The sequence below is a fragment of the Eupeodes corollae genome, chromosome 2 (genome assembly GCF_945859685.1).
Source record: "Eupeodes corollae chromosome 2, idEupCoro1.1, whole genome shotgun sequence".
Classification (NCBI taxonomy): Eukaryota; Metazoa; Arthropoda; class Insecta; order Diptera; family Syrphidae; genus Eupeodes; species Eupeodes corollae.
Genome location: NC_079148.1, coordinates 80,265,363 through 80,276,436, shown reverse-complemented (window position 1 = coordinate 80,276,436; position 11,074 = coordinate 80,265,363). Strand labels below are relative to the sequence as shown.

General features: G+C 31.3%; 1 protein-coding gene across 1 annotated transcript in view; it reads left to right on the top strand.

The window, feature by feature from the left end:
• The first annotated feature begins 1,718 nt into the window (after positions 1 to 1,718).
• LOC129944632 (inactive dipeptidyl peptidase 10) overlaps positions 1,719 to 11,074 on the top strand; it is a 134,056-nt gene continuing 124,700 nt past the window's right edge. Inside the window, exon 1 of the mRNA XM_056054198.1 lies at positions 1,719 to 2,101. The gene's annotated coding sequence lies outside the window, so the exon portion shown is untranslated. The remainder of the gene's footprint in view (positions 2,102 to 11,074) is intronic.

Genomic DNA, 11,074 nt, shown 5'->3' with positions numbered 1-11,074 from the left:
ATAGAAAACATTTGTTCATATTTAGTTATTTCTAAGAACTACTGGCTCAATTTAAAAGTCAAACAATTGTTAATTTGATGTATTTTTGGTAGATTTTGGGATAGGTATAAAAAAAGAAATTAGGTGGCGCAATGGTCCTAGTGACTTATAATTTTCAAACATTGATGAGTGTGAGTCATGTCAGGGATAGAGGGGACCCACAGTTTCTTATGACTTATCCTAACGGATAATTTGAGAAAGCACTTAACGAAAAAAAAAACAGTTACTCTTAAATGATTTGTCAACTCCTCGCAAGTGGTAGCACGCAGGAAAAAAACAACTTTAAATCAAAAAGATTAAGGGATTAAGCCTAAGACTTAAAAGTTTTTAAATGTGTTTAAACAATGTATATTCGTATAGCAGCTCTATACTAAGCTTAGTCATCAAATTGACTGCAACAGATTTGTTTTATGATAAATCTGTTTTGATAATTTTTGTATATGTATTTTAGGGATTTTTACTGTGTTTGCATTTTCATATTTTAACACAAAAGTTAAGTTCTTTTCTGATAAGACAAAATAAAAAAAATAAAAATTTTGAATAAATGTCGAAAACAGCAAAAAAAAAAATACCTGCTATACATCATGTTTGCATATCTCTCTTTTCTCCCTTATAAGTGTACCTGAGAACATACCTATTTATACAGATATGTACGTTCTGACAAATGGGCTCATTTTCCTTACCATAGCCCTAGACATCTAACAGCAATATTGTTTGCAATAGCAAACTCAAAGCAAATATAACAATGGTCAAATGCATCCCTAACACATTTACACTCAACTATAACGAACGTGTCAACGAAAGCATTAAATTTCATGTCTTTCATAAATATCACACGGAAACGCTAAACATAGTTACCCCTAAACATACCTATCCTACCTAGTTTGTTTTTGTAGTTTCCATTCCCACTTAAAAATAAAAAAAAAATATGCCAATTTGATATGCCATCATAAACATGAAAGCGTTGACATATGAAACAAATTGCAGTTTCATTACTCAAGCTGACAAGGAGACAAAAGGATGTTCTAATGTGTAATGTTGGAGATGGTAGATGTATCATACATTTTTTGCAGATCGAACTTAGGCCGTAGTCCTGATTCGAACTCATACATCTGAGAATGCTTTATCTCTCTTTGGTCGTTCAGGTTCTCTTATACAGACTTCTGTTTCCTCAAAAAGCTCTTCTTCCTGTCATATTGTGATATATGTAAACGAGCTTTTTTGGAATCAGCTGTCTTATGAAACCACAATCATCTCTGGCTCTGCGTGTATTTATTAACAACAACCACCTGAAAATAAAACATCCCTGTGTGCCAAAAACAACGCGCTGGCAATATGGCTGCCCTACCACTGCCTGGTGTTAACTGTTAAGTCACCTTGGGTAGATGCTTCAATGTGAACGTGAATGCTACGTCGTATTAGATGAGTTGAGTTCCCATGGGTTTATGCTTGGGACTTGGGGTATGTAGGGCTTTTCTAGCCCCAACAACAACAACAAAAAAAACATGGGCAATGAGAAAAAATGTGTACCCATACAGTTTTAACAGCTATTCTACGTGTGCGATAAACGACAAGCTTAAATGGCAATACGATGAAGTTCATATTCAGTATCCTGCTCACTGCTGGCTGATGATTGAAAGGACTTTTCTCATTTCTCAGTCGAAAATTATATTCTCGAGCGTGTTGACACACTATTTTGTTGCTTTTTAACGCTGTTTCTAAATCGAGTCTTTTCATTTTTTTCTGTCTTTGCTTCTGCACGGCTGTTTTGTTTACTTTGTTGTCTTTGTTTTCGTGTGTGATGTTCCCTTTTTTAGTTGGTTTGTTTGGTTGTTCTTTGTTCGGGTTTTCATCAGGTACAGCTAACGATTTACGGGCTTCGCGTGTTGCATTGCATACGATATCATTCGCGCACTTATGTTTATAGTGTAAATAAACAAAAATATTGCATCGAGAGTTTTAAGTTAATAAAGCTAAAAAAAACAAAAACTATAAAAGGACGCTGATCTACCTGGATACCTACAAAAAAAAAGCTTGTCTTGTGAATTTAAAAACCATTTCGGTAGGATAGTATTTTATGTTTCTTTCTCCTATTAACCTATACAAAAATAGTCAAAATAAAGTGTGTTTGTTCTACTTGAACTATTTTTATAGCTCTACTATCGTCGTCGGTCGATAGCATAACAACCTACACCTATTATTGTTAAAGCCCTCCTTTCTATCCCTCACTCTATACATATGTTCTCTACTCTATGTTCTCATTTAAATTTTAACATCCAACTTCACGATTATTAAATAATCCTGCAACCTTGTGAGTTCCCTTCGAGGATAACCTAGGTACCTTTTTTATTCACTTCAAAGTTGTGTTCATCAGTATAATTTCATGGACGTTTTAAAATAATTTACGTCTTTTTTAATTAACCTATGATTAAGAGATTTTAAGTTTGTATCTGTAATTTATCGGATTAGTTTTTGTCAATTATTTAATTGATATCTTATGTGTGAAAACATCTGAGTGTCAAAATAATTTCTTGTCTTACAATTCACAAAATATTTACCTACTTACCTATCTGAGGAGGTACAATATACACTTGATTTAATTCAAGGATTTACAACGTAATCACATTTGTATTTTTGATGTTAAATTGAATCGAATTGGGCGGTGGCGGTGAGAGTGGTGTAAATGCTACTGGAATACTGGATAAATGCGAATTGAGATTGAAAATACATTTTGATGGGCAGCAGCACCGCATTGTGAGACTTTGGGGAAAACAAAACAGAAACACACATCATCCATTTTGGATATGAATTTTTTCCTACTCTACGCCAACGCTTACCAAGAAGAAGCCGGTAAGGATGTTATTTGTTTTGTATGTAAGAACATTATGTAGGTACTTCACTTATAGGAACACTTAGAGGATATTGTATATACACATCACACATGTACGTTCATAGAGACGCTACGGCACAGGCACTTGTGTGGTGGAAGGCGCTTCCATTTGGAAATAATGAATTTTACTATACTCAAATGTGTGTACAGTATACACAGATTTGTTGTTTTGTCAATATTTTGAGGCAGTGTTTTTGCTATTGAGTTCGATTGGTGAATTTTGCCATTGAAATTGTTTTCCAGATTATTTAAGGAAACACTGCGAAACTTAACTATACTAACATTATTTTTATTCAAATAACGATTTAAAATAGACTACCTAATACCGACAGCCAACATTTAAATATTTATCGAGATAGGTTGAGTGCTTTTTAAGAAAACGGTGCTACACAATTTATTTAAGGCTAATTTACTAAACATTATGCATATAATTGATATTTCATGTCTATCTTTTTTAAGTTAAAAAGAAAACTGATGAGTATTCATAGAATATTTTGGTTAAAAAAGTTTTAATTTTCAAAAATGTTCGTTTTTAGTATTGAAACAGTACTAAAAAAATCTTAATGGTAAAATATCAGGCTTTGTAAAGCTTATATCTCCTTTTCAAAAGATGCATTTAAATTTGTGATTTGACGCAAAATAATAACAAAAACATCTCAAAAATATATAGAACATGTACAAGGGAAATTATTTCAATTTTTAGGTTAATAGTAAGAACTTTTTGAGATTCCAAGACGAGATAGTATTCAAAAATACGTGGAGAAAAACGAAATAAATTAGGCAGTCATTTTCGAGGATAATTAGTAATTGTTCGAACATATGTGTATACTAACTTAAGTATTACTAGAAACTAAACATTTATATTCGTCACTGTTTGACAGCCTTCGTTACTAAGCCAGAAACACATTTCTTGAAACAAATGAACAATTATGGCTTTCCTATTAGATTTTCCAAACCCATAATGCAGCGTAGGTAAACAATTCTGTGAAAAACAAAATCGAAATTGAAGCGGAATCACAAACCTAAAACGCAAGTTCAAGAACTAAGTCGGTCATGTTCAAATGTCTTATCGGAACACTTGGTAGCTCGAGAAGACGTTAGGTATGTTAGTGATCTTGACAAGTCAAGGATTTTTTAATTCTACAAATATCACAATAAAGCTTGCATTGGCCAAGGTTTATTACATAACCTTTTCTTATGTTTATATATTCAAAGGGCGCACTTTTGATCTCAGAAAACGAAATATAATATGTGCATGTATAGATATAGCAATTCGATGTTAAGACTTTTTGGGACGTCTGTTGTATCCCCTTATCCTTTAATTTGATATCGGACGCAAATACTTAAAGCAGGTAACTTGATGTCTATATCGTCCCAATCGACTGCTGCGTTTTTTTTTGTGAAAAGCGAAGAGATCGCATGTTATTGATGTTTCTTATACTCAATATCTATAGTCTCTTCGTAAAGCCACATTATTTCCCGTCGATATTAAAACATTTAAATACCATTTTAATTATTAAAACCTGCAAGCTTTAAACTTAAAAAAATACGGACACAAAAAAAAAACTTTTAAAAATTCTTATAATGGTGAAATTAATTTGAACGAGTTAATATTAGCATTATGGCATATGTCAGTTCATACTTTTTAATCTACCCTAATCGTCATCAGGTACCACCTCCAAGAACTTGTAAGATTTGATGTGTGGATGCGATATATGTATGTATGTTTGCCTATTTATTATTTACAACAGAATAAAACGATATTCACTTCTAATAGGCTATCCAATAATCCACTTCAAATGGGTTGAATTGTAAGTGTCAGATTTGAGTATCTGAAGAAACTCAAAATTAAATAATCCTCTTTAAATTTATAAAATTTAAGTTTAAACAATGTAAATATATAGGTAAAAAGGTGTGGTAGCTTTGATGATGATGAGCAGCTGTAACACGTATTGACATAATACGTTGTATCAAAAATGATTAGGAAGATGATTTTGTAAAATGTACCAAAAAGGATAATATCTTATAAAATCCTTAATTCAAACCACAGGCTTAAAACATTAGAGAATCCAGCTTCATACATACATATATACATACATGAAAACAGGGCTGTCCGAAGTACATGATAAAATATTTAACAAGCCTGCTGAACATAGAACCATCAAAGTTTATAGACGTCTTTTTAGATACCCACACTAGATACATATATGTATGAAGGTGGAGACATGGTGTAGGTATTGCTTGTAAATCTTGAAGACGATATCGTTATTTTATTAACATTTTACATCACTCATCAAACTTTTGGTCCTTGGTTTCGAAGGATGCTTTTTTTTATCTAATGGAAGTTGTATACCTGTATATTTAGTTTTATACAGTAGCAATATTATCTTTGAAGGCTAAAACTGATATATCGAATGCGATGGTTAAAATTTTCAAATTTGTAGGCATTAGCAAACGGGAGTGGTAAATAGTAAGAGTAAGTAGTAATAGTAATAGTAAGCCGCTTTACCACTTATGGTGTTGGTGTTTCAATGTTTCTCTAAAGTATTAAACTTTTTCTCTAGGTGATTTTATATAATTGCATTAGTAAAGTTTTGGTAGAATTTTTTGTTTAGCTGCAACAAGGGAGAAAATGGCAAAGTTAATTGAGTTTTGTTTCAATTTAGATCATTTGATATAGAATTTCAAAGGACCATCGGTATACCTGTGTTTTGCATACAGACGTTAATATTAATAATATTTATATCGAAGTTTTTATTTACTTGACAATTAAAAAATTTGTTTCGTAAACACATTACAAAGACAATGAACAAAAGTAATAAAATTAATCCAAACATACGATTATATTATAGTTTAGTGTAATAAATTAAATTCGAATTCCAGTAAAACTTATTTAATTTAGCTTTTTGTCCTCTTGGGTGAGGAATTAAAAGATATGTTGTAGGGATTAGGAAACAATAAACACACTATTATATTATTGAAGCAAACATAATGTCTTGGAAAAACAAAATCGAATAAAACATATTCAAGGGGCTTGTTCATGATAATACATTTATAAATCCAACAAGCTTTAAGATAAGAAAAATGTTCATTGTCAGTTCAAGGGATGTATATGCGTCTCTTTTTCCCATTTTTGTGTTTGCTGAAAGTTGTGGAACGACACTTAAGGATAAAAATAATTTATATTTCTCATAAAATCTTCCAAGAGAAAATCTGTTTTTTTTTTGTTTAAATAATAATTAATTAATTAATAATAAATGTAACGATTATTGAACAAAATCTAAGGTGGATACCAACCATATTGAAAACATGAATTGCTATGTTATTTGAATTATAATCGCTTGTAAAGTACATGCGTACTTATGTTATGAAGTTATAGTTGCGTGTACATACCCACGCCCTTATAAACTGTATTGCTAAATACTTACAGTTGATTTACAATATCACATGTTAAAAAAACCTTATTGGACTTTAATATTTTAATTTGATATTGAAAGCTAGTACCCGTGGCATGATGGTTAGTGCGTTGATTTAATTGACAAATCCTTCAAGTGTAATTCTTGTCATGAACAAGTGCTTTCTCAAATTATCCGTTCGGATTCGGTCTAAAATGGTAGGTCCCTTCTATTCCTGACAACAGTACTCGCACACAGGAATGGTTGAGAGTTGTAAGACTTTAGGCCCTGGTTCCCAACGAACTGTTGCGTTACCCAATTTATTTTTTTATTGCAAGCTAGAAATTAGTGAAAATAAATAAATTAATCAACTGCCAGTAGAGTGTTCATCTACAACTTTTAAAAATTGGACATTTAGCTCCAAACAAAAAATATTTTCAGACAATATTAGGTACATAAATAAGCGATATTTAAAACTAACAAAAATCAACAGTTCAAATTTTCTGTTTATTTGAAATAGAAATAAACAATTTCAAATAAATGGAATAACACAGACGATTTGTTCAAATTGATTTCATTCGAAAGGTAGTCTTCTTACACTATAATTTAAATATGACTTTTGGAGGCATAGTCATATCCCCACAGTAAACTGTCAAGCAGCGTTAGATCGCACTATTTTGAAGGCCAATTCACGGGTCCGTAATTTGTATTTATGCGTTTTTTAAACCTTTCTTTCAATAAATCAACTGTGGCATGACTTGATGAACGAAAAATTCGTTAACCATACGTCTATAGCCGTTCTGGCCAGAATCGTTTTAAAAGCAGTACGGAACGGACCTATTATTCCACCAATCAATAAAGCACACATAAAAGTCAGTTTTTGCGAATGTAACGGCGTCTGGACATGCACTTGCTAATGCAAATGCTACATTTTTGTAGTAAACATTCGAACAAAAGTAAGCTTTTGTCGGTAAACAAAATTTGCTCACGAAAAAAGGAAACCATAATTTTAAAGAGTTATTATATAGGTGTCAGTCTATTCAGGTTGCAATGCCAAACTAAACTAAAAATAAATCAGTTAAATGGCAACCAGGAAAAAGAAGTCTGCCATCTTAAAGATAATTTGTACATACATATGTATGTATATGTACAATATATCTAAGAACAAACACTCCCTATAACAAAAGGCAAGTTTCGGGAAATAAATACTGTCACCAAAATTCCACGAGTGGTTCCCAGAAACTTTTGATTTTAAGGAATTTTTGTTTTTCATTTTGCTTTAAGGTTAAAAATTGTAGCTCTTGAGATTGATATTTTTTTTTTCAAATCAATGAATACGTGACCTGAATAGATGTCAACTTGATAATCAAAGTTATATAAATAGGTCAAAAGTTACGACTTTCCCAGCAAATCATCAACTATCTATACTATCATCAATAACATCACTTATGTACATACATATACATACATACATATTTTATATTGGTTTAAAAACTTACTCAATATTTACATACAGGTACTTATGTATTTTTGTATAACAAAACTAGTGAAAAAAAATGTTTGAAAACAATTCATCTTATCCTTATAGTTATAGTATACAAAAATCACGCATAAGTTTAAAACATAATTTAACAATGCGAACAGCTGGGTAGTTGCAGTTGAGAATTTTCTCGTATAAACATATCCAAATTTTGTATGCTTTTATAGGTACATACTTTCATTTAATATATTGATGATGTATCCTTTTTGGCCTTTTTGTGAATTTAATTTTAAAAAAAATATGATGAGTCACATATTTTTCTCCATTTTAAATAGAAAAGAAGTAAACTTGAGAAATATTAATTCATGACCTTCAAATGATTCTAGTTAAAAGATATAGGAATAGGTATACATAATGTGCATGCATAGGATATAAAGTAGAAGCAATTCGCTGGAACGTGATTTATTTTATCTTTAATTTAACATGTGGGCTTTTTTTATGGTGTTGTTAAATAGATACACAGAAGATACATTTTATTGCAAGGAAATGTCTACGTTTTGATACTTTTCACTCTACGGTACTGTACATTAGGTAGAGGTATGTATGTCTGTATATCTATAAATGGAATCCAAATTAACATCAGCTATGAAATTTTTAATTAAAATTAAGCAACAATCAATATGTCTTTAGAAGACATAAACATTGGGAACATATAAGTGAAATGAATATTTAAAGTAATAAAAATGGCAGGATATCCACAAATTTTATTGAAGGTTTTTTGATATAGCGGATGAAGTGGAGTGGCATTCATAATGCTTTTTTTAAATTTAACTTAAATTTATCAGAACTAACTGTATGAAAAAATAATGCAATCAATTTATTGGTTAATAAAAAAATTAAAAAAATATATAAAGCATTTTTTCCGTACTAATTTAAAAAAAAATTTCTAACAAACCAATGATATGTTTTGCAGTTCCTTAAAAAAAAAAAAACATATCCATTTTGTTTTCCGAGGGAATTTTGCAATGTATTTAATCAGGTTACTTACTTAAGATGGCATTGTAATTTTAGTTCTGTGTGAACTAGAGCCTGGCCAAACAAACTTCTCCAACTAGCTAGGTACATAGCTGTAGATGTCTCCATATTTGTGTGGAGTCCTGCGATGGTCGATTTTAAGACTTTCCTAGTCGGAGCTTTGATTTCCATGCGCTCAAAGTGAGCCAGGATTCATTCGTACACTTAGTCGTTCTACCTTCTCCCCCACTCATCTTGTTTGCATTTTTGTAGTTGGCATATGGAACTATAGATCACTTTATGAACGTTTCTCTACAAACAATGCAAGTTAAGGTGGGGTATAGATGAGGCTCTTATAAAGCAACACTTGTTGGTTGCTCGAGGAAGAAATACAAGTAAGCAAGAGTAACTCTTCATTTGATATCAGCGCGCGCTCATTTAGGGGATCAAAGTACTTAGCTATCTCAAAGTTACATCTGACAATGGTGACGCTTTGATCTATACGTGCGTCGGTGTTGAAGGTAATTTCTTGATGACATCAAGAAATTGGTATTGCCCTTATTAACCGCCAACCCGCCTCTTGCGAATGTTCCATCGATACCTATGTGATTCAAAAATGCACATCCTAAGCTTCAGCAAAGTGGTTTCAAACCTTTGAAATTGATGGAAAAACTAGATATCCCTACTTTCCCTTAGATAGTCAAATATTAAGGTAGAGACTATATTGTATATGCGATGTTCAAGTGACTGATTCCTCTATATAATTTCTGCAGTTGCAATCTCATCCTTTTTTAAAAGTTGGGCAAACAATACTAAAGTTTCATCAATCGGGAATGCTTTCTTCTTACCATATTTCGTTATAAGCTGGTTAGACCTGTTAAACGTCAAACGGAAATATTACTTCGTCTAAATCGACTACCTATTTAAATGGCACATTACATTATATCGAAAGTTAAAATTTAACTTTTTATCTGAAACAGGCAGATCTCACATCAATTTAGGGTTTAGTAAATTTGAATAAAAGAAAATATTATCCTATATCATATATTTGTCCATTAAACAGAATGTTTTAACATATTCTGCACGTCTGTTAATTTTATAAATCTCCCAACTATTAAATAGTTGAGAATATATTGTGATAAAAAGCGAATACCTCGAAAAGTAGACACTATACATTCAATAAAATTTCGAATTTAACTAAAACAAGTTTATTAATGCACGTCCAAACGAATGAATATTTATAACTTAAGCTTTATTTGATTAACAAATCACCATACTTATTTTATGTGCTTCTTCTTTATCTCTTTACTTCGTTTTTCAGCCAAAAATCAACGGTGATGTTGAGTCTAAATATTACATAAAACCATATCGTTATCATATTTGTATGTAGCTTAATTTGGTTTTTGATTGAGTTTTGTACTTTCATACATATTATTTATAACATATACATATTCAAAAGAAACAAGAAAACACATAAACAACGAAAATAAATAAACAAGTACAAAAATGTAATATACAAAAATAAGGAGGTATGAACGGTACGTATGTACATATTTATGTATATAGTATGTATACCACCCCTGATATTGTTATGACATCAGATGTGGGAAGCGGGCGGGAACGGTAAAGACAGATTTATTGTAAAAAGCTGTTAGCTGGGTTAAGTTGTTCATGGCTGAAGCGATGGTTGAATAATACATAAAAATAAATGAACGAAATTATTGAAGCTCGCCTTTGAATTTCCTAATATGAAGAGCCCATTTAATCCTCATACAGGATGTTGCACCTCTATTAAATGGAATTTGACATATTATTAAAAGGGTTTTTTATCTATAACAACAATACAAACAATTTCCTTAGTACCTATAAGGCTTTGATCAAAGTTATTTAACCATGTTCAAAATTGTCGAGTTTTATTTGTGTGTGTTTTTCCTTTGTTAAAAATGAAAGCATTGCGTTTGATTATTCCTTTTTTTGTTCAAAACATATTATTGGCCAGCTTTAGGGTTAAAAAAAAGATATCCCGTAAATGTGTTTTAACTCAGTAAGAATAATAACAAAAGCTTAGTTAATAGAATGAAAAAAGATAAATCACTTTTGTATGTATACCTATATTGTTGACTAGTATTAGAGCGTGTGGTTGATGGAAGTTCTTTCAACACTTCTTATTTACCTTGGGCGCCACAACATTCCGTTGCCGAACTGGACATCAATTAGCCAACACTTGACAGGAGTTTTACTTCGTTTGATCTACAG